Raw genomic sequence first — 27,523 nt, forward strand, 5'->3', positions numbered from 1 at the left:
TCTGGGATATGTTTTTGAAACTCGTTTACGTACCTTTCAAAATGCTAAATAATATATATATATTAAAAGACAGCTTAGTAAAGTAAATAGCAATTGTTTAGTAAATATACGATTTCCCTTTCATATTTCTATAATTAGCTGCAGGTGCAGTGCCGGCGCATCCCATTTTGCTGCTTGAGGCAAAATGGGAAGTTCCACCCATCTCTGCTGCTCTGCAGCTTCCACTGCCATGCCACTCACCTCAACTGACACCTCCAGTACTCCACATCCACTGGTGGCAGAGAAGCGCTGCCACCATCAGCACTGTATTTGTGTGAGATCTTGCTGAAATCTCACTGGAAATTGGCACCGATGCAACTTCTCTGTCACCACCGGAGGTGATGGGACACAGGAGGCACATGCAGGGGTACTTTGCCCCACTTCATGGGTGGACCAGCCTTGATTAGGAGCCCAAAATAGCACCCAAGAGGGAATTGTATAGGGGTTCCTCTGAAGCTCAAGTATTAAAATGAGCACCAGGAGGCTCATTTGCTCCTTAGTTGCTTCCTCAAAACTGTGGCAACACTTCAAGCCGATAGAAAAGGTGTCCTGCATAGCCAAGCAAAAGCCTTTAACATTTTAGAGCAGAAAAAAAGCTAATGCTTTTCTAGGCTGCATCAATAGAAGCTTCATTGAAGTCTGGTGCTAGCCCTAGCTAGAGGATATTCCATGTGCTTATAAGAACTCCTTCTGCTGTAAGAGGTGGAAAGACCAAGGTGGGTCTCTTAAAAACAGCCACATAGTAATGACAGATCAGAAAGGATTGCAAAACATGATTTCTAATATGAATAAAGTCTTTCCACATTTAAAATAACCATAAGGATTCTGTCTTATCTGTATGGAGAAGTGGCTAAAAAGCCATCATCCATAATAATTTGTCTGGAAACCTCTGCTGGTCTGGATCCCCACACCCTGAACATTAGAGGCAAACATAAGCTTTTGTGCAGCAAGGTGAGCAAATTATGTGAAGGAAATGCATGATTACATCTGTTTCTCCATTGCCTAGGATGCTCCAGTCACAATAAACTTACACTCTTTGCTTATACAAGCTACAGGTGAAGCCAGGCAGCTGTTTCATATCCCAATGCTGCTGAATGAAAGCAGTGTGCATATAAATGAGAGGAGTTAATATTTGACACAATTGTATTTCAGCTGCCTATACACTCCCATTAATTCCTGAATGGATTTAAAAGATGCAATTAGATACAAGAAGTATGCTCCTTTGCATGGCATTTCTATGGCTTTGGGTTAAATTCAGGCAGTAATTCAGGTGCAGAATATGTAATGCTTTGCGCTGCAGCCTTTATTTGTGCTATTTTCCTCCCATCAGCTATTACCACCAGGGAGACAATAAGAGAACCAATTGCTTCCTGAAAGCCACCCAGGACTCAGTGTTAAGCCGCAGAATGACTGGGAAATGCCCTCCATGGCATTTTTTTCTGTTGCATATTCCATAGGTTACTATAACACATAATGGGGTGAGGAACCTCTAGTCTGCATGCCAGATTTGGTCTGAATGTCATTTCCCCCAAACCATGCCCACCTACCCCACATCTGATGTAATATGTGTGTCAGAAACCAGAGCAAATGGAAACAGCATTTGTGCATCGAGATCCCCCAGGCCACCCCAATAACTCACACTTCACACATCAATTTTTGTTTAAGGTTTTTGGCATGAATTTGGCCACAACTTTATTTAAATACACACACGTGAGTGGTTGCTTAGGCATTGGTTACGACTATCTGTCCTTGCCCCAGGGACAGAACTGACTTCTGGATTCCAGCAGAAGCCAGTCAGGGAAACAACTTTGGGGAGAAAATGAAGCTGGGCCTCAGTCCCTCACTTCTCACCCTCATGCTCCTGGTGGCTTGCCCGGCCCAAGTCCGATGCCAGGGAGAAGGATGAAAAGAATGGCAAGCCCCTGGATTCCTTTAACGAAATTCCCTTTCCGCACCACCATTGGAGGGGTAGGCACTTACCCCTCCACCATCAGAGGACAACGAACCTCCCCCCTTTTCAGGGAGGGTGAGCGGGTGATCCGGTGCATGCAGCCCAAGAGAAGGCCCCAGGCTGCGAGCCCTGTATTTAAGACCTCTGACCCCTCCCACACTTTAGGAACATAACATTCTCCCCAGCAACACTCCTTGCCCAATCACAGCATGTGGCCAATTTGCCCAACAACAGTGGGGTGGCCTTTTTGGCCCCCACCACAACACATGCTCTCTATTATGGAGAACACGTTTTATCTACTTGCACTTTGAGGTGCTTTCGAACTGCTAGGTTGGAAGGAGTTGGGACAGAGCAACAGGAACTCACCCCATCGTGGGGATTCAAACCGCTGACCTTATGATTGGCAAGCCCAAGAGGCTTAATGGTTTAGATCACAGCACCACCCATGTCCCAGTAAGATACATACACAGTAATATACTGTTTTAAAGATACAGTGCAGAATGAGGCAAAAACGATTCAAATAATGGGAGAAAGAATGAACAGAAGAATCACAGACCTATTTAGAATTGAAGCAATAAAGCGAGGAGTTAGATGGGCTTTTCACAAAGTGTATTTAATAAACTTGAGTGGGGATCCTTACTTGTACTCTCTCTTTTGGGGGAAGTAATGTTAGTTCTAAACTTGACTGTGGTAGTCATTAAGTGTAAACCAAAATCAGTAATTTATCACCTTGAGTACTGAATACTTGAACCTTTATTTCCCCATTCCCTGCAGTGTAGAAAGTTACTGGTCTCCTGTTAGAAGACAAAAGAAAAATCAATACTGGTGTTGGAAAAAGAAACCTGCATGTTTTACTTCACAAACAAAGTTCTTGTTTAAGCTTCAGGAACAGAAACTGTAATAGAAAAGATACGAATGCCTTGACTTAATTATCGGAGTATACAGAAAAGCAATATTGGTTCAGCAGATGCTGAAGCTCGGGATAGAAATGTTTTTCTCATTTATTTCAGCTGAAAATATTTCAGCAAAAATAAGGATGGACTGATAATGTTTTGACATTAGCATTTTCAACCCTTAAAAAAAAAAAGCTTTACGAGAAGAAAAACTTGTTAACTTTCATTTAATGCCCATGCATGCCTACAGTGATTTGTTGATCCACTGGAAAATTAAAAAAGAAAAAAATGAATCCCTCTTAGTTAAAAGGCTAAGGGAAAGCCATGATTTTTCTGTCACTTTTTTTGGCAAGAGTGATGGCATCTTTTGTTGTTGTTATTTCCATTGCCTGAATATTTTCATGTGTTCATCTGGGCATTCTTGAAGATGAAGAAAATTTAAATAATGTATGATACTATCAGGATTGGGAGAGGGGGAAGCACTAACTTGAAATCCTGCAGTTTCCATTTCCCCCCTCCCACAAATGCTGGAAACTAGTTGTGGAGGAGACTTCAAAGGAAGCATTTGTTCAATAAGATACTGATTATTATTATTTTAAAGGCACAGTAAATGTCCCTGTTCTAATGAAACTATTTTTAACATCTCTGGTATTAATATAGATTTACATCTTATGTAAAAGATTTACGGTGCCTGCAGAGTATAAAAAGGTAAAGGGACCCCTGACCATTAGGTCCAGTCGTGACCGACTCTGGGGTTGTGGCACTCATCTCGCTTTATTGGCCAAGGGAGCCGGCGTACAGCTTCCAGGTCATGTGGCCAGCATCTGCTTTTGGCGAACCAGAGCAGTGCACGGAAACGCCATTTACCTTCCCGCCGGAGCAGTACCTATTTATCTACTTGCACTTTGACGTGCTTTTGAACTGCTAGGTTGGCTGGAGCAGGGACCGAGCAACGGGAGCTCACCCCGTCACAGGGATTTGAACCGCCAACCTTCTGATTGGCAAGTCCTAGGCTCTGTGGTTTAACCCATTGCACCACCCGCGTCCCTGGTGCCAGCCAGTATAGAACCATCCTATAAGGTAGGGAAGCCTATTTATCACTATATTGCACATGGTGTAAACTAAGATCTATTGAATGGAATCATAGAATTGTAGATATGGAAGGGTCCCCAAAGGGCATCTAGTGCAACCCCCCGCAATGCATGTTAAGCTTGTGGTCTACTAAGACCCCTAGATCATTTTCACATGTACTACTGGCAATCCAGGTATCCCCCATCTTATATTTGTGCAGCTGGGTCGTCCTGCCTAAGTGTAGATCCTGGCATTTCACTTTGTTAATTTGACCCAGTTCTCCAATCTTTTAACCCGACTCCAATCTTAAATCCCGATTCTGTCTTCAGTGGCATTAGCTACCCCTCCTAGTTTGGTGTCATCTGCAGATTTGATGAGCGTGCCCACAATTTCTTTATCCAAGTCATTTATAAATATATTAAACAACAGGCCCAGGACAGAACCCTGCGTCACCCCACTTGTCAGTTTTTCCAGGATGATAAGGAACCATCTTTGGGTTCAGTCAGTCAACCCACTTTAAATCCACCTAACAGTTACCTCATCTAGCACACATTTTCCAGCTTCTCTGCAAGAATATCATGGGGGACTTTGTCAAAAGCCTTACTGAAAGCAATATACAGTACTTCCACAGCATCCCCTGATCCACCAAGCTTGTTTTTTTGTGAAACCCAGTTAATGATCACACCATCCTTTTATATGTGCTCCCATACTGACTTTTTAATTTTCTGTTCTAGGACGTTTCCTGGTATTGACATCAAGCTGGCTGGTGAAGCTGTGTTTTAGCACCTCGGATGGTAAAAATGTACCTAGAATTTACCATTTAAGATTGTAAGTAATAGCTCATGTGCATGCTAGAGGAACCATGGGCCCCATGATTCTCCTTGTATCTGTGCTTAATTATTATTATTACTATTTATTTATTTATTTATTTATTTATTGATTGAATTTATATACCGCCCTATGCCTGGAGGTCTCAGGGTGGATCACAGAACAAATTATTTTCCTAATATGTTTCTGAGTTGTTCTGTGCTGTGCTCTGTTTGCTTCTATTTTTGGTTCAGGTTCTGAGGCACTCTGTATAGGTAGATTTTTTATTTTAAAAAAATAGAAGACCCTGCTGGATTAGGTTAAAGGTCCATCTCTGCCAGCATCCTACTCTCACAGTGGTCAACTATACCCATGTAAGGCGAATATCTGTGTTTCCTATCCCCTCTTGCAATGAATCTGAATATAGTACAGTGGTACCTCTGGTTAAGAACTTAATTCATTCTGGAGGTCTGTTCTTAACCTGAAACTGTTCTTAACCTGAGGTAGCACTTTAGCTAATGGGGGGCCTCCCACTGCCGCCGCATGATTTCTGTTCTCATCCTGAAGCAAAGTTCCTAACCTGAGGTACTATTTCTGAGTTAGTGGAGTCTGGAACCTGAAGCATCTGTAACCCAAGGTACCACTGTAGTACAGCTTGGGATGCGAATGGGATTCATTCCAGAGCCCCGTTTGCATCCTGAACAGAACATAAGATGTGATGGCAAGTCTGTGTGTGCACGGGTCGCGTTTCGCCATTTCCGCGCATGCGTGTGACGTCATTTTGAGCGTCTGCACATGCACGAGCAGTGAAACCAGGAAGTAACATGCTCCGTTACTTCCGTGTTGCCACGGAGTGCAACCCAAAAGCGCTAAACCTGAAGCACATTCAACTCAAGGTATGACTGTAACTTTTTCCCTTGCTACATAAGTGGATCAAATTTGCAGGCATGGGAGTCCTTCCAGAGTGAATCAAGATTTTGAACTAAAAGGGATTTCATTTCCTCTATAATCCACATAAGGGCAATACCTTTATTGGTAAAAGGAATTCTATTTCCTCTATAATTCATTTTTGGGAAACACCTTTCGGGGGTAAAATTTGTTTCATATTTTGAAGGATGGAAGTCTTTGTTGTTCTTTCTTACCTTAAATAATAACAATCTTTCCCTTTCAAATCATAGCATGATTAAAAAACAAAATCCACCCACTGTTCTCCTTTAACAGCAGCAAGAACAAATCATCCAGATCTCTTCAGTGCTCTGCAGGCAGCCTTTAGGCATCTCTAATTCTTGCAATGACCGTGGACCTAGAGTATAGAAATACAGAGACCTAGAAAGACACGGAGTTATAACTGACAGAAAATTAGAGAGCACATGTGGGGGGGGGGAGCAGCATGAGGCTTCAATTCTCAAGAAATGGCAAGAAGAGGAATTTAATGTAAGGAAAGAGTGGCTATAAACGTTACTTGTCTATAAGATTCCAATGTATTAGGGTAACATTTATTTCTATCCACATTTATTTGTTGGGGAGGGCTTTGTAAATCCAAGGAGTGACCAGTCATGTGATATAACTAAGGCATTAAACATTAGATCAACCTTCCCCAACATAGTGCTGTCCAAATGTTTTAGACTCCAGATTTCATCAGTCCAGCCAGCATGACCAATGTTTGACCAATATCTGAGGTTATTATCCAAACCCACTCTTCTGCACTCCTCTCAATCATTCCCATCTGCTTCTTTGGCTTGCTGTTCTGGTTGCAACAGAGGTGGCATGAAGGGTTCCTCTCTGTTATGTGGCATCTGGCATACATATATTGATGCAGACCAGGCGCTAGAAAGGAAAGCAAAAAACCCCACCATTTTTTCCACTTTTTACTACTGTCACCAGAGTGGTAAGGCAAGTAGGAGCAGAGAGGGAGTTTGTGGGTAGAGAGAGAATGGCAAGTAGACATACAGGAAGACGAAGTAGTCAAGTGGGAATCTCCCTATGTAGACTGGAGGGGTGGACTGAATCCTACTGTTGTATGATTGGTGACATCATCAAGAGGTACAATAGCATCCAATTTAGCTCAGGTTCAGAATAAACCAATATATTTGGGCTTGGAATAAGCCCTACTGTTTCCATGTTTGGGAGGGGGCGATAGCTTGGTTTTCCAAGGCCACTTCCGAGCCTGACTTCAGAAGTTCAGTCCTTTACAAAGTTTGCAGACCACAAAGCTTCCAGTTTCAATTTTAACTCAGTCTGACTTTTTTTTTTTCAAAAAAACCAAACCCAACAACCACAAAATGCTATTGCCATGCCAACAATATACTAGGCCATTTCTTCATAATAGACTTTACATGAACTACTCATTGGCATAGCATTTGCAAGGATTTTCTGTAGTAAAGCATGCTGTGTTCCTTGTGGTATTCTTCCTATGCAAAATACCCACAGAAAAAAGGGTGGGGGAAAGAGTTGACATAACGACTCACTACAATTTAAATCTTATTATACAAAGCCTCATTCAAGTCAAGATCCATAGTACAGAACGACAGGGGTAAGTTTTTGAGCCTGGTGTGAGCAGAATGAGTCAAGCAATCCCCATTATGGTTAATGGAAGGAAACTGCCTAATACCCCCGCCCTGTGCAAGCACACATAGAAAATGTACCACATGGTTCAGATTACAAATCATGTTGCAAAGTGAATGCTCTGCACTCAGTGTAAAACAGCTCCATTTGGGACAAAGGAGACATCTCACTTAAATCAGGGTGGGAGGAAAATAGCAGCAACTGGTTCACTACTGGCTATTATTTGACAACTGTAATAGCCAGGCTGATAGTACTGGAAAGGTGTTTTTCCCCAGAAACACAGCACAACCTTTTTCCTGATGTTGGTGAGGCAATTTATGTTGATTAAGTATGGAAGCAGCTGAAGCCAAAAACCCTCTTTGATTCAAGCTACCTGGTATTCATAATGGTGACAATAAGGCTCTAAGGGCCCTTAAAGAACTTTTAAAAAATGTTTGTAGTGGCTCTTAAAGAAAGTTAAGTACATTACAGATAATAATACAAGTTCCTCACCTGCCCCGCCCCCAATCCCTGACATGAGGCAAAACATAGTCACCCCACCCATAAATATCCATGAGTCCCTTGTGGATTGAAACCATGTTTTCTTGTCCTCACATAAGAAATAAAGATTCGCCAAACCAAACAAACCTTGTCTACAGTTGTTCCTCCTTGCTCATACTTCATATATCTGTTTCTCTATCAAAGCTAAGGATCCAATTTGAAAGGTCCATTCATGAATTAGTTCCCCAGACAGATCAATGTTTAGATACCACCAATCTGGCCACCACAATAAGATGAACAAACAATTTCTTCGAAGTTGATGATATAGAATTTGGGCCAAAGATGGGTGGACGGGCTAGCTTAAGAAAGGATGATAGATCTTATTTAATTAGGTTCAAGATTTATTGGGGAAATATTCTCAAAAACACAAAGATCTTGGGGCAGCACCACCATATGTGGTAGTACAATCCCAGAGTATCACATTCCCTCTAACATTTATTGTCTCCTTTACACAAAATCATATTTAAGCATTGGGGAAGTTTAAAAGTATTTTCTTTTTCTCTAGCAGAAATCACTTTATATGGTAAACCAGTCCAAATTCTAAACCAGCCCTGTTTAGGGAAGTTTTTAATGTTTGATGTTTTATTGTGTTTTTAATATTCTGTTGGGAGCCGCCCAGATGGGCAGGGTGATAATAATAATAATAATAATAATAATAATAATAATAATAATAAACCATTTGTCATGGAAAAGCAATCCTTCTTTGGGTTCCAGGTTGGTTTACATAGCACAGCAGTGGCGTGTTGTGATTTTTTTCCATAGGGGAACTGTTAGGGCCATAGGTGTTGGTTTGCAAAGGCGATTGGCGGGGGGGGGGGGGATGTCATGTGCAGGATATCCTGACATCCTGCCTGTGAGCATCACACCTCTCTTCCTAAACCAGGCAGAAGCTTCCTGGGCTTTGGGAAGGAGGCACCAGGGGGAAATTCAGGGGAATAGCTTGTTCCCCTAGTCCAATGACCATACACCGCTGGTGTACAAGGTGCCATCCTACCATTTTAAGAAGTCTGGATTTGCGTAGGGTCTACTCCTTAGCCTTTTCATCTCCTAAAGATATCCCACAAGGCAGCAGAGGTTTAAGATCAGAGGCATCCTTCTCCTAGGTGGGCTACCTTTCCAGGTAGTGAGGGGCAGATGAGGACTTATAGGGTGAATGAGATGATAACAGGAAAGAGAGATATGCACATCACCCTGAACTGTTTGGAAAAAGGATGGAGTATGTATTTTTGTGTGTGTGTGAACATGTTATTTAATAATGTTCTTTAACAATCTTTCTGTTTGGAAAGATTTTCTGAAAAGGACAAATAGCAGAAGGTAAAAGTTAAGGATATGTGAATCCCAATTCTAGATAGACTACAGCTTCATCTTGTTCTTCCTTTGTCCTGCCCTGTATGTGAAAGTAGGATTTCTCCTGTCCTTTGTGTAAGAGAGAGAGCATATTTTTTTTTTTTGCCAGATTCATCAAACTGAACTTATATTTCTTTATTATGCATAGAATGGCGTTCCTAACCCTGAATCTCACTTTCCTTCTCCAGCTGTATTTCCAAAGTCCTCCAAACTACTTTCACTATAATTTCCCTTGAATTTTCATGGTTGTTAATTCATTTTTGTTTTGTTTTCTGCCCCCTGTTTCTCACTGCCTATCAGCTTCTTATGCTGCATGCCATGTTTAATCTTTTAAAAATTTAGTACTCTTTTTTTTCTCCCTGACACAATATCAGAAAGTCAGCAGTGTCTTCTCAGTTCATCTGTTGTGGTGCTTAGCACAGCAAGTAAGCCATGAAAGACACTTTTGCAAGATTCTAACACTCTATTAGCTCATGTCTGCATCATAATTTTGCTTTATCTGTCACTGTTATAGCTTATTAATTATGTCCACTGTGCCTAGGTGCAGCCCATTCTATTTTGCTACCTGAGATGAAACAAGAAGGTGCTGCCCTTTGTGCCAGCAACACTTACCCCACCTTGCTCTCCCCACCAAAGCCTCACTTACTAAGGTTTTGTGACATTGTCATGCTGCCTGGGGTTGATGTGAGTTGGAATCCAACAATGTTTAGAAAGCCACAGATTCTTCACCCATGTTCTACCTGCTGCAAGGCTGTCAAAAGCTCTGAGAATGTCTTCACTTGCCTCTCTGTGCATCAGAACTGGTGCCTTAGCCCTTATATTAGGGCTCATGCAACATAAGCTTTTATTCACCAAAACCCGTTGGTGGAAGAAGTGGTTGACTAACTGGGAACACTGACAGAGGAAGGTGGGTGCAGGGGGTGTGGTGCACACCTGGTGTCAGTTGTGAGGGTGGGTGACATTGCCACGCCGTCCCCCCACTTGCTGCGCGGGTGGCACCCCCGGACGCTCACTGCGTGGGTGGCAGGCTGCTAGGGACGATGCTGCCGCAGGCAGCTAGCAGCACCCCCCGATGCTCGCCATGTGGGCAGCAGGCAGCTAGGGACGCTCCCCACATGGGTGGCTAGCCCGTTCCCCACACTGCTCCTGGTGCCAGGGCAGGTAGCTCTGCCCCTGACTGGGAATAGCAGAAGAAAGAGCAGAAAAGGAACACAATAAGTAGATGGAACAGAAGATTAAGATATAGGAGATTCTCTCTCTCTCTTTAACCAGTTAGACCAACAGATCAAAGAATTCAAGAGATTATTGTAGATGTGTCATAGTGCTATGCAGGGTGGCAATGAAGGTGGAATACATAGATGTGATTCTCTCCCACCTAGCTGGCTCTAGTGATGAATAGCCATAGCAAGGGTCATAGTGTAAAGTTAATGGAAGTCAATGTGGTACCATCCAGATTTTGTGTGCTCTTCACATCATACGCTGCCAGCGTGGCCAAAAGTCAAGGATGACAGAAGTATCAGAGTTGTAGTCCACAAGATCTGGAGGGCACAACATTGGCTAGCTCTGTCGCAAGTAAACAATTCAAAATGCAAAACAATAAAAATGGAGGTTGAACTTGCTTGCCTGCAAAGCAAACAGTTCTAAAATAATACAGCTTTACTGCTTTTCAACTGCTGAAAACAATTCTTTTCGATCTTGATCCTCTTCTTTTTAGTAGCCTGTGGCCATCCACTAAGGGACACAATTCCAAAGAATAGCATCCATCAGTAACATTTCAGACATTCATCTCTAATGGATGCAGAAAGGGACAAAGTTCGCCAAATAAGTATGGTGGAAAAGATTAAAATGAGACAAGTTACAGAATGACAGATGATTACTGGATAGTAGAGAGAGGCAGTTTCTCCCCTGGAAGCCCCTGAAGATCTAGAGTTTTTACCCCCCCAAAGGTGTCCCACCAAGGGTGGTAAATGAATTCTAGTGTTTAGTGCCAATGTTTCCTATGTACAAACAAGTTCATTAAAATTGCAAGCGCCTTTAGCACTCCATAACAACTTGCCCGAAGGTTAACATTTATTGTTCTGCACTGCCAACATCAAGCTTTTATGGGGCACATTTATATGCTAAATTGCCTATTATGTTAAGTTGTAAGTTTCCATTTAGCAGCATCAGGAATAAGATTTGACTATAAGTGTTTAGATTTTTATTAGCACTGTGCCAATCTTCTTAATAGCTCAAACTTCCTTGGGGCACAAGAAACCCTCTTCACTCTCCCAACCCAATGAAGTCACTCCATCCTCCATAGAGCACACTTCTGCAAACCATGCCACCCCCAATAGCTGTGATAGGAGTTTAAAAGGTAGTACTTTGTGATTCTGGTCACCACAGAGAAATGAAAGTACTTCATTGGAACTTACCCACAAGCAAATGCTAAATGATGACAACACTTAAGCAATTATTGCAGATAAAACTATCTAAGTAATGACCACTTGCTAAGTTAACGAGCCCAAAGTAACACAGCCAAAAACACCCCGAAGAGCTGAATGCATGCTAATAAGGATCGCTTCTAGGATCCTGTTATTCAGTTATTCTGATGTGCCTGACCTTAGAAGACAAGTGTACACAAACAAGGAAGATAAGGCTTTGAAAGGAAAGTTTTCAAAAGAAGGAAATGTCTTTGTCTCAGGTATTGCCACTGCAATTCTTATGATGTCATGGCTTAGTGGCAGGGCATAGAAGCAAAAAGTTCTAAGTTCAGACCCTGGGATATCTGCAAACAGGATCAAATATCAGGCATGGAAAAGGAGATTCTGCTTCAAATTTTTGGAGGTCCACTGCTAGTCAGAATCAATCAGCCTTCCCCAACCTTGTGCCCTCCAGATGATTTGAACAACAGCACTAATCATCCCTGACCTTTGGCCTTGCTGGCTGGAGCTAATAGGAGGTATGGTTCAGAACATCTGGGGGGCACCAGGCTAGAAAAGGCAAGAACAGATAATACTGGGCTACAGTGAGCAAGTGTCTGACAGCTCATGGTCTTATTTTTACACCTTTGTTATATCACACTTCCTTCCATTTTATTCAACTATACCCTATCTTTGGAACTAGTGGCCTCCAGATATTCATCAGGCTGCTGCCATTTATTAATAAACAACTTTTTGAAAATTTATCAATATTTTAATTTAGCACCTCTCTTCATAGATTTTCCTTTTGTTTTGTTTTTAACACTGCAGCTCCCACTTCTGCAGCAACAGTGGTGAAACACAAATACAGGCAATGGGAAAGTGGTAATCACATGGGATCTACATCCAAGTTCCTGTATATATGTTTCAGAACATAATAGAAGCCCTGATGGATTTCCCAAAGGCCTGTCTAGTCCAGGATCTTGTTCACGCAGTGGTCAACCAACTGCCTCAGGGAAATCCACAAGCCCCACATGAATGCAACAACAGTTTCCCCAGTTGTGATTCCCAGCAATTGGTATTCAGAAGGATACTGCCTCCAACAGAGAGGTAAAAGAAGCCATTCAACAGGAGTGATTAATGGGAAGGCATGGTCACTTGGAGTGAAGTTGCCATCTTCAATAGGTCTTTAAGTCTGAGTGGTATTGTGAAATGGTTTGATGAGAAAAATATTTTCTGGTGCCTTTATTAGCATTCTTTGCTGTAGTTGGACTGGTCAGGTTGTTCAGATGCCTGCTTATTGTCTTCCAAAGCAACTACTCTGTTCCCAACTTAAGAATGGAAAAAGAAATGCAGGAGGACAACCAAAGAGGTTTAAAGACTCTCTCAAGGCGAATCTAAAAAAAATAATGCAGTATAAGCACTGATAACTGGGAAACACTGGCCAGTGAGCCTCTACCAAAGGCGCCATGGACTTTGAAGAAGCATGAACTCGGGATGAAAGGGAGAAACATGCTAAGAGGAAGGCCCCACAGAGGAATTTACGGTCTTCAAATAAAAACATCTTGAAGGTCCCAGGCCACAGAGAGGTTAGGCTGGCCTCAACTAGAGCCAGGGCTTTTTCAGCTGCGGTTCCAACCTGGTGGAATGCTCTGTCACAAGAGACTAGGGCCCTGCAAGACTTGACATCTTTCCGCAGGGCCTGCAAGACAGAGCTGTTCCACCAGGCCTTTGGTCAGGGTGCAGCCTGACTCCCTCCTTTGGCAATCTTTACAAAACTTTAGTTTATGGTTGCCATCAATTTTGAATTTGATCTTAATTAATTTTTTATAATGTTTTCTAATGTTGCACTATTTTAGTGTTGTTAGCCGCCCTGAGCCCGGCTTCGGCTGGGGAGGGCGGGATATAAATAAAATTTATTATTATTATTATTATGTTTGGCAAATCCTTACCATGATCAACTCCCTCCTGGAAACCTATGTCTCCACTATAGAAGGACGTGTGGTTTCAGAATTGGCCTCCACAGTCACTTATGGACACACCATTAAGACCATCTTCATGGAAGACAAGCTTACTTGGCTACAAGTGATCGCCAAAGAAGAGGAAGAAAAAGAGAGGTCTAGTGATCACTATGATATGACATGGTGCTCTCCATGCTCCCCATGAATTTGCTGAACCCTCTTTGAAAGCCATCTAGGCTGGTGACCATCACACATCTAGTGAGGGTGAACTCCATAGTTTAGCTATGCACTGTTAGGGTAAGTATCTCCCTTTGTTTGCCTTGAATGTTCCAATATTGAGGATCCATCATAAATATAAGGTGAAAAATGCAATCCTATGGCTAATTAAACAATCTGCTACTTTTTAAACTCGGGGGGGGGGGGGTGATTATTTTGTTTGTTGTTATGTTATGTATTTTTCTGTTTTTACACTGTAAACTGCCCTGTGATCCAAGGAAATAATAATAATAAAAATGTTAAACCCCAATCTGCATGATATTAAATCCTATGAGCAGTAGCAGATGGCGTGCTGTGGGAGTGGCACTCACCTGGCCTCCAATAGTATTGCTGCTGCTTACGGAGAGATAGCGGTAGAAGGGCAAGGTAGCCACAAGGTTAGAGCAGTGCAAATGCACCACCAGGAGCCCCAGATTGGCTCAGCTGGTGCATTTGCATTGCACTGACCTCACTGCCTTTTTGCATCTCCCACTCTACCTCTATATTCTGGTAAGCAGCACCTATGTGACCTACCACCTCACCACATCATCTGCTCCTGATTCTTGCATATCATTTCAAAAACCAACCGGGAAGCCACATTTAACTTTCTTTGCAACTTAAGGGTTAGCGAAGACTGAGTTTCATCAAATCCAGGATGACTTTATTTTATTTTTTAAGGTAATAAGATAATATGAAAGTATAAAAGCAAAGACATTGACTTCAGTAGCAAAGGCCTGGTAGTGGGAAGAGGGGGGAGAAGAGATGACCTATTTAAATGCCCCCCAACCATTTAAAGAAAAGGCTTAGCTAATGCTGTCTTTAATCAAAGTTCTTTTGCAAAGAACTGAAAGGTGACAGGTCAGCAAAGACAAGCTTATTTAAAGACTGTATTTTTAGAATTTAAAAGCTAAGAGTCTTAACAAGCTTAATCTTCTAAGGAATTATTATAAATTATATTAAAAGTTCAAACCTTGTTTATTCAAAAATCAGGGTTTTCTTTAAAAGAACTTAAGAAGTTATACCCAAAGACAGGAAAGTATTTAAGTATCAACCACTTCACAAGTGACACCTAAAGTTTATCTCATCAGCTAGCTGGTCAGTTTTGAGAGGTGCTGCATTTTATATATTCCCCTCTAATCAGCAGAGTTAGAAAGTAATATGTTTATTTCAATTTATCAGGTGAATATTGTGCCTTTGTTCTCTCATTGTCATACACAATAGCAGTGAGAAAGTGACAGGATTAAGACAATAGTGTTCAAAGAAATATACAAGTAGTTTGCAGCTTCTTAGGATTCTTCCCTCATTCTTTCCTCATTTTTTAAATTATTTTTTTGTCAATACTATTGCAGCTAAGCACCTAAGGAATGCCAAGAAAGGGAGACAGAGCTGCAGTATGGTTGCTAAACTTCAGAATGACACATTGAAATTTTCTTATCTTGGACCCACAGAAGACATGAATGCAGGTTATCACAAGAACATAATAGCCAATGGCCCATTGAGTCCAGCAACATGTTCTCACAGTGACCAATCGGATGCCTGTGGGAAACCTGCAAACACAAGAGCACTATCCCCTCCTGTGGTTTCCAGCCACTGATATTCTGACGCATTTCTGCCTCCAACTGTGGAGGTAGAGCATAGCCATCATGGTTAAGCCAAGGTCCGCAATCTTTTCTGGGACAGTGGGCACATGTGAAATTTTGAGGAAATGTTGGGGGGCACCAGTCACAAAATGGCTGTGTTGTGGGGTGTGTCTCATAAAATGAAATGGATGCAGTGAGTTGTGTGGCATAACTGACTGCCACATCTCAAAGAACAGGAAAGCATAGCAAGGTGAACATTGATGGAAAGAAAGGCAGCCACTCCTGCAGTCAATCACAGGGAGAACCCCTTCATTTAGAATGGGAGTGAGGGGTGGGTGTCCAATCCAATTCATATGCATATGAAACATGCATATTTAAAGAGGCATGTTTAGTGTAGGAGAAGCTGAATCAGTGCAATCAGAAACTGAGCAGAAAGAACAAACTGTCTCTTGTGCATTCTAGATTTTTGAGGGTATATTTTCTGAGACATTTTCTGGGCATCATAGCACATGACAGCAGGCACACTGGTGACCATGAATTCCAGCTGGTTACTGCCTGATATTCTGTGGTTGTCAGGCCTGGTGTCAGCATGTGTCATCTCTGGGCAGCAACTGGAGCCCTAATACATAGGTAGGACCAGTGCTTTTTTCCCTGGGGGTGCTCAAGCTACAAGAGTAGCTTATTTCCTTCTTCCCCCTACACCCCAATGTTTTCTTGCAGCATGTATCTATACATGGCAGCAGTTACCTTTCTGGTGACTTGGCCACCATTTTGCATCCTCAACTGTGCCCCAGATCTAGCATGATTATAGGACAGGGGCCAACACAAAAAGAGTGATGGGAAGTATTTGGAGAAAATTCTGCAAAGTGGCCTCCTTTTTATAAGGAGGTGAGAAAAGGGAAAATATCAGAACATTTCTTGGATTATAATATCTTCTAAGAAATTTCAGCTCTGCAGAAAACACCTTTTGAAATATACCTGCAGACATATCCATTTGTTCTACTTATTTCAGTACTTGTTAGCTCTTTCAGCATACTTCCCAGGGCTTCCAAACAATGCAATTATTGTGAGATGAAGTCCGATACTGAAAAGTATCTCTGTCTTCAGCCGCAGTCATTTCTGAATATTCACCATTAATATGCAATGCAATAACAGATATTGTAGGCAGAAATAAGCTACTACACATGATTACATTTTACATCTCACACCAAAGCCGTAATCATTTCAAGAAAATGAATTACTCATTGAGGAGACAGATCATACACTGAACGAGATATATTACTAGCTGAATTCCATATATCACTTAGTACATCCGATAGATCATAGAAGGAATGGGGGTATATCACCTGCTGAATAAGATATATTACCTCACTGAGCCCAGATCTATCACCTGAATTAGATGCATCACCTTTTGAACCAGAAACATCACCTACTGAATTAGATACATCATCTGCTGAATCTAATACATAAGATAATAAATCAAAGATACCACCCATTGATTCAAGGAAATTGCAATAAATCTGGCCTCTGGGTGCATACAACATGAACACGACCAGTTTCAATAAAATTATGTAATTGGTGTGTGGGTGTATGTGTGTGTGCGCACACACACACACACACACACACACACACAAATACGTGCATTAAGAAAGAGAAAGAGAATCCCATTAAAAGAGAGTCAGCAATTTGATCTTTGAATAAAAAAGCACATTTCTTATTATATAAAGGCAGAACTAGTGGCATGTACAATGCTTGGAACTGATGTGGTATAGGGGTTAGAGTGTAGGGTTACCATATTTTGAAGAGCAAAAAAGAGGACACATTTGCCAACTTCTACTTTTAACTATGGATTGCTTTGATGAAAAAGAGGACATATGGCAGCCCTAATAGAGTGCCAGGGCTCAAATTCTCACTTGGACATGAAACACCTTGGGTGACTTGGAGCCAGTCACCATCTCTCAGCCAAACCTACTTCACAGGGTTGTTGTGAGGATAAAACATGGAGCAGGAAAAATGTGTATGTCATCTGAAGCTCCTTGTGAAAAAAAGGTGGAGTAGAAATGGAATGAATGAATGATGAATGAATGAATGAATATTTCTGTTTTGGAACTTTTAATATTCAAACAGCATGGCAATGCCCTGGTATAATAAGCAAAGTACAGCTGCCCATAAGTACAAAGAAGTCTTCAATACAAGACCAGTCCAAGTGCAGAGTCAACCTCTGTGATCAACTGTCAGCTGCTAAGATCTCAGGGTTCTCTCTGTCAGCTTTTATGGATTAAAACTGAAAACAAGAAAATAATACCCTGAGTTTTCTCAGTCTTTTTGTACATTGTTATTTTGTCCTGCATACAGTGAGACCTCAGAGGACTGGGCATCCATTTCAACCATCACCAGCTTTGTGTTTGTGTGTGATTACTATATAAATGTTAATTCAGGAAATAAAAAAAGAGGTTCTGCTTCAGAGTCAGAATGCCATTCCGCCTTTCTGCGAGCTCAACCACCATGGGCTTCTTTGGCAGCAAAGTCTGGGACTTGAGAAGCTGGCCACTATTTAAATTTCCCACACTACCTCCAGAATGATGCTACTTCAGGCTTCCAGGAAATTGTACAAAAGTGAAAATGGTGCACAAGTTCCTAGATACAGCCTCTGCTTTCAGGCAGTAGGACAGAAACAGGGTAAGTGCTGGTGGGACTAGGATTTTAATCAGCACAAGTGAACCTTGCTAGAAAACTTGGGTCCAGTCTTTTTCCTGCAGATCATGGGTACTGGTGATGACCCTTCAGATGCCTCTCACTTTTAGCTTTTGCATTTTGCCTGGAGGGAAAATAGGAACATGATAAATAAACTTGTGACATTTCCAAATTCCAAACCCTGCCAGTGCAAGTTCCAAGTTTCAATAGAGTGGTTACATTTTCCATCATGACCAAAGCAGCTTCCAGAGAAATCTGCACTTGTACATTGGAAACACAGGGAAGATTTTTCCCCTTGGTTGGAAGAAAGAAAATGGTAGTGCCTCTGCTTCCACACAGTAGAGATCGGTGTGTGCAAAACAGCACTACAGACTTTTTGGGTGCTTTCCTAATGTCCTAAGCATGTATTATGGAGGTGGTCCCATATGTGCTTGGAACTTGAGGGTTGCTGTTTCATCTTTCCTGATGACCCTGTATGATGGAGGAAGGTGACCTGGATGGGGGTATAATCTTCAAAGCACAGTCTTTTCTGTGACTTTGAAAAACTTAGCTCATTTTTTGGCTCAGTGACCTTGAGGAAAACACATTTACACTTTTTAGATACAGCCTGGTAAGAAACACATTGTGTGAATTCTTGCCTTTTGTTTCCTTAATGGAAAACAAATGTGGCCTTTTTGTTTTTCTCTCCACTGAAAGCATGTGAAGGATACAGATCAAACAATTGCATCAGTCTCACAAAATGAGAGCCAGAGCAGGTAGACAATATGGGTCCCACCAAAAAGACCAACAACCTGGATTTACATGCATGATGGGCTAACTGAGGAAGAGACAATGCTGTTTGCAGATCAGGGCTGCAGTCATAAAGTGACATTCAGAAGCCCACCCCCACCCCACCCCCCGGGATAGTCAGGCTCCATTCTCTGAATTTTCACTTTTCATTTTAAAAAGTATGTACCTTGGCCATTTAAGTGTGGAGACAGAGATATAAGGAAAATAGTGTTGGGGGTACTCAGTGACTCACTAATCACTAAACTTGCTCCTGCTTTTCAAACTTCTGAAAAGGAAGTGAGATAACTGGCAAGGATAAGCATACACACTTACTTTTATCAGAATAGTATCTGTTTTGGGGTCTCCCCACCATCTGTGTTAATGTGCTGTGGGATGTGATCTTCTCTCCCTGTGCACTGCCACAATGCGCATGTGCCTTTTCCTTCTGTGCACACATATACTCTGTTGTGTTGAGTCACAATTCATGACATTTGGAAGCCTACAGTGAGTGGGAGAAAATCCACAGAGATGGGAATTTGACAGTGCTAATACAGAAAACAAGAAAACATGTTAAGCAATTGGAGAGCTTTCATTTTCTGACTGATTCCTACTTTATACCAGGTCCAGGGAATAATCCACTGGGTAGCCATCACTCCCCTCAAATATTTCTTGCTACCCCGCATCTTCCTATGCCTTTTGTCACAGTACATTAAGACCTTCATAGCATATATTAAATTTCTAGAACATCACAATTATTTCAGAATTTGAATGACATTTCTCAGTACGAAGCCAGCCCAAGAAGAAAGTCAAGGCATTTTGAGGATTACAAGGAAGAAAAGAACACACACACCAACAAACCACACAAATGGTATGTGCTGTTACCAGACATTTCTTGAGTAAATACCTTTCTTTATCTTCATTCTTTATTTGAGTACTGATTGAGAACTGTAAAAGTTATCATTAGACTTGACAAATTGGCTTCAAGAGCTGCACATTGCATGACCAGGCGGCGACAACCCCAGCCCCCAGGGATCATAAGGAAGGAATAAAGACTCTGACAACGTTATATGGAATTAAAATTAGGCCACAACTTTATTAAACTTCTGAAGACCTTGGCTTAGGTCTTGGGCATGTATCCCTCCCAGCCCCCCATCTGGGGGGAACTGGGGCTCATCAGGGTAAATGGGATATGGGGATGCTCTGCAAGATGTAAGTGTAGCAGACAGCCAAGCCCATACCCCGCATGCAGGGTCATTCACTGACAACCTTTCAGTGTATGACCAGTGACACCCATATATATAACCCCTTTAAGAGGGGGACCCTGGAAGCAATGCTGCAGGGGGACTAAAGGATTCCACCTAAGGCCATAACCGCCAAAGTTGTGACGAATTGCTACGGGGAAGACAAAACCCGCCAATGCAGGAAAATTTCTTCCCAGTCCTTCAACAGCAACTAGTCAAAGACCATAGCAGCGCCCGCTAAACAGGAAGAAAAAGTTAACTTGCAAAGAAGAAACATTTAAACAAAGGAAGGCTGTTGTCGGCTCCACCCCCTATTTATAAATGAGGCTGGCCCACCTCGCAGCAAGAAGGTTACTGAGGCTGAGCGTGAACCTCCAGAAATTAACAATGAGAGGCAAGTCATCACACCATATGCAATCCTGCAAAGGGCACCCACAATGTAAAGTGTGAGTGCTCATTTTGGTGCAGGGCTGCACATTAGGAAAATCCCTTATCTATTTCTGGAGTATATGGTTATTAATGAATTGGTGCTTATCTGTGAACTGCCCTGAGATCTCTGAGTATAGGGCAGGATATGAATTCTAATAATAATAATAATAATAATAATAATAATAATAATAATAATAATAATATATTTCAGTGGGTTTTATGAGGGTGTGTGTGTTTGTGTGTGGCAACCTGAAAGGAGGGGCAGAAATGCTGACACTACTACTGGTATTAAAATGATTAACCCACCCTTCCTCTAAAGAGCTTGGGACAATTTACAAGCTTGTCCTCCTGTTACCCTCCCAACACCCCTGTGAGCCTAGGCTGGGATAAGAGCTGGTGACTGGCCCATAATTACCATTCAGCTTTGTTGCTTTGGAGGAATTTGGACATGGCTCTTCAAGCTCACAGCACAGAGAACATATGTCATAGAAAGTTACTTTATGTTGAGCCAGAACAATGGTCCATCTGGCTCAGTATTTTCTACACCGACTGGCAGCAGCTGTCTACTGTTTCTTACAAGAAATCTTTCCCAGCCATACCTGCGGATGCCAGAATATCACAGTCTGACCAACCACAACCAGCTAAAAATTGTGCTACTCAAATAACATTTAAGCCACCTGGTTCCCTTAGCTTCCATCCACAGATTGCTGTTTAACCAAGTGGTAGGCTGAACTCTTAATGGTGTTTCCCCCCCCCCCCTTTTTCTTTCTGCTTCTGGCTTGAGAAAAGTGGGGAGTTGGGGTGGACTGTCTGCTCAGTCTATAAGTGGAGGACTGAACATGTGGTAATCCTTTCTACATAATTCCTAATTCTCACGCAATGCCATTTTTTCTTCGCATTTGTTTATTCAAGCAGTATTAATTATAATAGATAAAACTAAATACAAAAGAGAGAGAGATTTCCACTTGGAAGCATGGCAATTACAGGCATGAATTAGTTTTAAAATATCTAAGTCTGAAAACATTTCACAATGATTGGGTACCCAGCCCCAGAGTTCTTAGAACTTCTTGAAGCCATTGGAGAGTTCTGTTGATGTAACAACGGGGAGATTACGGCCATTGTATTTTAGTCTGGTTTTATTGTTATCCCTTTCCCTTTCTTCTCAAATATTTCATTTTGAATTCACACTGATCAATGAAAGGGAAAAGGGGCTGGTTTAGAAAATATATGTATGCAAACATTAGTCCATTACCGTACCATTTCATATGTGTGCAATCATAGATCAGGGAAGGGCTGCAAATCAGTGGTAGGGCAAGTGTTTTGCATGCAGAGGGTCCTAGGTTAATCCCCAGCATCTCCAGGTAAGGCAGAGAGAAGAGAACCCTGTCTGGAATCCTGGAGAACTGCTGCCATTGTAGACAATACTGATCTAGATGGACAATCTGACTCAGTATAAGTCAGGCTCCTATGTTGGATGGCTCTAAAAGAGGATAAGGCAAATTCATGGCTATCAATGGCAACTGGCTTATTATGCTATATAAATTCCAAGTTGAATATCTGAATAACTCTTTGCCAGAGAGCATCTTGTTCAAATTTCTTCAAACTGAATCTGAAACACGGGACCAAAGAATGTGAAAATTAACACTGCGAACTGGAACTAGCTGAAACTTTTTACTGTCAGACTATTGACAATTAAATGGAGCTGCCCTGGAAAATGACTCCTAGCAAAACAGTGTACACATTAGTTGAATTGTTTAAAAAGAAAGATGCAAAACATCTGATATGCTCTGCTGAATTTCTTCTTTCAATTTAATTTATTGAGAGCTTCACCTTTCTCAAGGTCAATAAACACTGCCTTAACAGAACTTTTCCTTTGCTTCATCTTCCAAACAAGGATCAAAATAAGATCTTCTGCTTAGCTAGAAGAAAAACAGAAGGCTACCATTTGAATTCACATAATAGGTACATGGGAGCAGTCATATTTTTCTCCACATTTTTCCCCAGGAAGGGGCTGCATGTTATGACAAACAGCTGCTTTGTGGGTGCTTTTTTACACAGATCATTATTAGTTTTACCATGCAGCCATGTAAGAGATATTAACTTGCCCTACACCCAGACTGAATGCCCCATAAGAGAAACGTGTAGAAAGGTTTTATTTATTAAAAGATACCAAAGAAAACCTGTGCAAAGTAAAGGCAGGTAAAACTTATATGGGCAGTGAGCAAATCACCTGCCTTTAGATAATGGTCAAATCACCCTAAATAAATGTCATCAACCAAGTTGGTGTGATGGGAGGCAAATAGCCATCTCCCCACAAAGGGAAGCCAAAGGTGTATTACCTGTTGGAGAATTTTGACCAAAATAGAAATGGGACTGGAAGTTTCCAATGTTTGCTCATTCACCCCATGTATGGAACAGAAATCAATCCAGCAAATATGAAGAGTATTCACTCCTGTTGTTGCTTTCATAACTGATTATGCCCCCACCCAATTTGGATTGTGTTTCCTTTGCTCTGATATCAACAGAGCAAAATAACTTGACACTGTAATTCATATAGCGTATTTTTCCATGTATACGATGCCCCATGTATAAGATGCCCCCAACCTTTGAGGACCCCAAATTTAGAAAATAGGCATATGCACTATCCATGTATAAGGCGCCCCCAGATTTTTAACCTTATTTTAAAGTAAAACAAAACACAAAAACTAGTCTTATACATGGAAAATTACGGTAATTAATTATGTAAATTAGATAACTTACATAATTTACATGAATTACATAATTTCCCTGCAGAGGCCAATGAGATGAAAAACATAGTTTGGGGTAGAAGAGGAACTGTAGTGGAATAGAAACATTCCTACATTAGACAAATGCAAGCTTTAACAGAAAATGATTCCTTTTTTCATCCCTAGTTACCTAACAGGTGTCAGCCACCTCTGATGTTCGGTGCTCAACTACCAGACCCAAAACGCACCAAACCAAACAGCCCCTCCCTGAGCTGGCTGCCAATGGGAAAAGGTTAGTGAAGTGCTCTCTACCCAACTTGCCTCATGATGCTGACCAACCATTTACCTGCCTGCACTACATGCCAAACAAACCAGCCAAATAATAACCCAGACCACCAGAAGCCATGCAAAGCAGGCAAATAAAAGGTACATCAAAAGGTCTCCTGAAGGCCATGTGGTGGAGTCCTCCACCCACTCCTCTTGGGAGTAAGTCATGTAAGCTTCCCCCCTTATTGGGGTGGAGCAAGTACAACTCCAACTGATTGTTGAGAGTAATCTTCCATAAGTAAAATGTCAAACAAATAATAAGGCGCCCCCAAGACCACTTCATAAGAAAATGATAATGAGTGAACCTACCTGTGCATAGATCCATGCTGTGCTTATTTATGTTCTGATCCACACATTGGTCTGAGGGTGTATGCAGAATAGGTAGGTTCATTCCAAAATGCAGAGATAACTTGAGCTTTCCCCATGATCCACCATGAATGCAGAGACCCAATACTTTATGCTAAGCTTCAGATCTCTTGTGAAACTTTTCCCAATGTTTGTTTGTTTGTTGGGATTTATTTACGGCTCAACATACGAAATACCCAACTGGTTTACGTGTTAAGACTTGAAAGCAAGTGCAAAATAAAACAGGGGAAATAAATAGTAAGACATTTTTTGCAGTATGGACATCATGGCTCAGCCATTCACACACACTACAAGAGAAGTCTGTGTGAATAAGAACATTTCAGGCAAACATCTAAAGCTTGTGGGCAACCTTTAATTGATCACATGCCCGTGGTGGGCAGAGTCAGAGGCAAAATGGGCAAAACAATGAATTCAAAATAGGGTAAATCCAGCCACAGTTAATTCAGAGGTTTCTGCACATCTCTTCATCCTCCATCTAGGCAATCAAGAGGCATTATCACAGTTTAAGGACATGCACCAGTCAGGCAAAAGCACTAAGGAGTGAATGCTGGGGGCAGGGGGGTCATATACCTTTCAGAAAGGTTGTGGCCTGGGAAGGGTCTTGAGGGCCTTATAGAGAAGCTTAAAGAGCTACATCTGGCTCCTAGGTCGGAGATCCCCCAACCTTATTTTTGAGTTCTATTTCTACCAGCAAGATCTTAAACCCAGCCCTGTAGCATACAGGTAGCCAGTGCAGTTCTAACAAGGGAGCAAAGAACAATGGAGAGAACTAAATATTTTGAATATTTGACACATATCAGATTCAATTTGACCCTGTTTGTGGTGCAGTCTGGAATCTTTATGAAAATACACCTGGGAGAAATATATCCAAAATTCAGTTTCTGAACATCACCCTATTTAGGGATGTCAGCACCATCACTATGAACAAGATGAGGCTAAGAATACAGTGTCAATACCGTAGAATCCAACACAGAACTGCAGCATGCAAGATGAATTTCATATCAAAGAAATCAATTATTTATGCAGGACTTTTTCAGATCATTTTGTGCTCCTTAGGAAATTGGACCAGAATGCAAAAGAAGAGAGATGTTGAAGTCAAGGAGACTTAATGCTGCTCTACTAGGAATTTCCGACTTCATAGATATATTTTCTACCCCCCTTCTCTTGCTGGCAAGAGCAATATTGCTTTGAAATAATTCCCCTTCAGCATCTTCCCCTTTCTTTGGGGAGCCTTCAAGGCAGTTCTGAGAGGTCACTCTTCGCATATTCAGTGCTAGTAAGAGGAAAGAAATTGAACAGCAAAATTTACTAATATTGCAAAGAGCATCGCTAAAACGGGAAAGAGGTTATCTAATAATTCATTCATCAGAGACATCTGCAACTTCCAATCTTGCCCAAACAGAGAAATTCCCTCTGCTTATTTGGCCATATAGTTCTGTAAAAATTGATAGCTTGTGTTAAAGAAGGGGGGGGGGGTGATGGAAAGTGCAGAAAGAGACCTTGAACCAAAGGCATTCAAGAGAAACAGAACCTCCCAACAGCATATTGTTGTGTGCATTTTTCAGAGTTGGTCTACAGATCAGGCTCTACAGACCTCATTCGAACCTTGCTTTCCCAGGCTCATGGTGCTCATCTACAGTTAAGAAATGGCCAGCGATTACATCTATGGACATACTGAGAAGTCTGTCGAGTGAGCAAGTGGTGGGTGATTTGCCAAATTATCCTGGTGCCTTGAAGATGTTGGTGTGAAAGCAGAGTGAGCTCTTGCCAGTATTGTGGAGGCTGCATTCAATGACAGCCTGATAACGGCTTGCAGGAAATACTCCTTCATGGTGGTCCTAGTTTGAATTAAAGATTTTAATTCTCTTCTGAAGCCAAGCAAGGCATGTAACAAGCCAAGACTCAAATATATGATGTGTTTTACACACTGCCTTGGCTTTTACTCTATTGATTGCATTGACTAACAGACGGGTTTGTTTTTCCTCTAATAAATTGGTTTGTTAATTAAACATATTGATTTGCTTAAGTTTACCAATCGATGTTGGTATTAAATACATGAGTTTCGATGGCAGCTTAATTAGTGCGTGTATGAAATTCATCGATTCATGATTAGAGTATATTGCTTTGTATGTGCCGTGCAAGCCCTGTTTACCCTGAGCAAAGTCTGCTGTGATTAGTGTTTGTTGGCATTTGGAACAGATGAGGTTGCACATAATGCGCGTTCTGTTCCTTGTATGGGATAATACACAGCCATAATTTGCCCGAGGGAATGTTTTGAATTAAGCACGACAGAATTGTATAAAATAAACATTTACATTATACCATATGTAAATTGCTTCATTGCATGCTACCATTAACATGTTTTTTAAAAAGCATATTCATGTATCATTCTTTCGGAGCAGATATTCAAGATCATGAAAGCCAGACGGGTTACCCATCAACATATTTTCATCATCCTTTAAGACTACAGTTAAAATAATGAATAGGATGTGAATAGTTGGCTTCAAAGTACAGAATCAGTCTATTTTCATGAGCTGAATGTTTTTCTATGTGATTATGATTTAGCGACATAGATTGGTGAAGATGGAACTTGCCACATTCTCACCTTGCTTGGCCATTGATTGGGATGTTTGAGGCACTGGATCTTTGTGGTTTTGTATATGACAGGGGTAGGGAACCTTAAGTCCTGGAGTCAAATTTAGCCCTCCAGCCTGGTCTGTGTAACATGCAGGTTTCTCCCCAGGGCACACACCCTCTCCCCAGATTCTGCCACTCACTGGCCCTGCTCTGTATACCTCTTGTTTGGATGTGCTTTGCTAGAATGTCTTCTTGAATGCTGGATGCTTGTAGTGGTGGCTGGTTCCTACTGAGACTGCTTTTGTGCAAAGAAGAGAGCTCACCAGTAGCTGGAGACAGAGTCAATGAGGGGCAGAGCCAATTGATTCTGGTTTTGTCCTCATCCTTCTCCCTGCAATGGAGAATGGCAACACTGAGAATGAAGCAGAATACGTTGACATGCAGATGGTAAATAAATAAGAAGGCATGCAGGTGGGAGTTGAGGTTGTTCAGGTGGTGCAGTATTTGCCCTACTAGACCAGCCTTCCTTCCTTCCTTCCTTCCTTCCTTCCTTCCTTCCTTCCTTCCTTTCTGCATGCCACCCTTTATCCGGAGATCACAGGGTGGCTCCTAAGATATAAATACATATAAAAACATAAAATGAGAACACAAAATACATAACAAAAAAAGTAACCACCTGCCCCTACAAACATATTTAAAAGGGTACAGACTGTTTAACCAGCCAAAGGTCTAGTTATATAGAAATGTTTTCACCTGAAAAACACTCTAGAAGGATACCATGGTCAATGGTGAGAGGTCAATGAGAATGAACAGGGACAAATTTCCTCCATCTCTTTCCCAACAGAGGTCATCATACAGGGTGACCAAAGTGGTTTCTGTGCCAAAATTAGGCCTAAATCCTAAATTCTAGGATCTAGAAAATCAATTGCCTCCAAGAGGACCTGGATCAAGAACCTGGTCCAATAAGGGGAGATTGGCAACTGGCCA

The 27,523-nt window shown here is 41.6% G+C and overlaps 1 long non-coding RNA gene across 2 annotated transcripts; it reads right to left on the minus strand.

Moving 5' to 3' along the window:
* Positions 1-17,756: 17,756 nt before the first annotated feature.
* LOC310669905 lies at positions 17,757-21,356 on the minus strand. Of its 2 annotated transcripts, none has more exons than XR_014507454.1 (3): positions 21,218-21,356; positions 19,204-19,369; positions 17,757-18,226 (listed from the first exon to the last, which is right to left on the minus strand). It is a non-coding gene; the product is annotated as an uncharacterized lncRNA (long non-coding RNA). The 2 variants fall into 2 exon arrangements; XR_014507455.1 differs by having other exon boundaries at positions 21,140-21,250.
* Between the last annotated feature and the right edge of the window lie 6,167 nt (positions 21,357-27,523).

Source organism: Podarcis tiliguerta (assembly GCF_965153285.1).
Source record: "Podarcis tiliguerta genome assembly, chromosome: Z".
Classification (NCBI taxonomy): Eukaryota; Metazoa; Chordata; class Lepidosauria; order Squamata; family Lacertidae; genus Podarcis; species Podarcis tiliguerta.